Source organism: Sciurus carolinensis, chromosome 7, assembly GCF_902686445.1.
Source record: "Sciurus carolinensis chromosome 7, mSciCar1.2, whole genome shotgun sequence".
Lineage (NCBI taxonomy): Eukaryota > Metazoa > Chordata > Mammalia > Rodentia > Sciuridae > Sciurus > Sciurus carolinensis.
In genome coordinates, this window is record NC_062219.1 from 36,786,050 (window position 1) to 36,787,691 (window position 1,642).

General features: G+C 49.7%; 1 pseudogene; it reads left to right on the forward strand.

Annotated features, from left to right (window-relative positions):
- The first annotated feature begins 201 nt into the window (after window positions 1-201).
- Window positions 202-1,106, forward strand: LOC124988655 (glyceraldehyde-3-phosphate dehydrogenase-like; annotated as a pseudogene).
- Window positions 1,107-1,642: the final 536 nt, after the last annotated feature.

The window sequence follows — 1,642 nt, forward strand, 5'->3', positions numbered from 1 at the left end:
TCTCTGAGCAAAGGGAAAATAAAGGCTCTCTGCTCCTCCCTGTTCAACAGACAGCTGCTTCTTCTCAACTTGTGCAATGTTGGTCATGAGAAGGTCACTGGTGAAGGTCAGAGTGAATGGATTTGGCTGTATTGGGCACCTGGTCACCAGGGCTGCTTTCAACTCAGGCAAAGTGGATATTATTGCCAGTAATGACCCTTCATTGACCTCAACTACATGGTCTACATGTTCCAGTGTGATTCTACCCATGGTAAATTCAATGGCACAGTCAAGGCTGATAATGGGAAGCTTGTCATCAATGGAAAGTCCATCTCCATCTTCCAGGGGTGAGATCCTGCCAACATCAAGCGGGGTGATGCTGGTGCTGAATATGTTGTGTAGTCCACTGGTGTCTTCACTACCATGGAGAAAGCCGGGGCTCATTTGAAGGGTGATGCCAAAAGGGTCATCATCTCTGCCCCTTCTGCTAATGCCCCCATGTTTGTGATGGGCATGTTTGTGATGAGTGTGAGAAGTATGACAACTCCCTGAAGATCGTCAGCAGTGCCTCCTGTACCACCAACTGCTTAGCCCCCCTGGCCAAGGTCATCCACGACAACTTTGGCATTGTGAAAGGACTCATGACCACAGTCCATGCCATCACTGCTACTCAGAAGACTGCGGATGGACCCTCTGGGAAACTGTGGCATGATGGCCGTGGGGCTGCCCAGAATATCATCCCTGCATCCACTGGAGCTGCCAGGGCTGTGGACTGGGTCATTCCTGAACTGAATGGGAAGCTAACTGGCATGGCTTTCCGTGTGCCCACCCGCAACGTGTGAGTTGTGGATCTGAACTGTCGCCTGGAGAGAGCTGCCCAATATGATAACACCAAGAAGGTGGTGACGCAGGCATCAGAGGGACCCCTCAAGGGCATCCTGGGCTACACTGAGGACCAGGTAGTCTCCTGCTACTGTAGCAGTGATACCCACTCCTCCACCTTTGATGCTGGGGCTGGCACTACCCTCAATGACCACTTTGTCAAGCTCACTTCCTGGTATGACAACAAATCTGGCTACAGCAACAGGGTAGTGGACCTTATGGTCCACATAACCTCCAAGGAGTAGGAGCCCCTAGACCACTTTCCCCAGCAAGAACACAGAGGAAGAGAGAGGCCCTCAGCTGCTGAGGAATCCCTGTCCCTAACTCAGTCCCTCAACACACTGAGAATCTCCCCTCCTCCTAATTTCCATCCCAGACCCCTGAAGAAAGGGAGGGGCTTAGGGAGCACCACTGTCACATACCATCAATAATGTTCACTGCACTCCCCCCCCCAAAAAAAGAATAAAAATCAGGAAGCGAGAGGAATGAGATATTTCCATAGCCTAGGAATTCAGAAGATTCTGGGGCTTAAGGATCCTTCAGTAAATTGTTCCAGATGTCCCCATTGCAAGTCACAGAGTCCCATTCTTTCTCAATTAGTGTTCTGACCTTGGCATATCAGACCTGCCAAGTTTGAGAATGCAATCTGCTCCGGGCAGTTTCTCTTATCATTAAGTCCTGGGTTTGCTCCTCAGTTTTTTCACTCATTAGCTAAAGGAAATGGGAGATTCTATATGACGTCAAGGAGACTCTCTGGCTTTATCACTTATGTTGATGATTA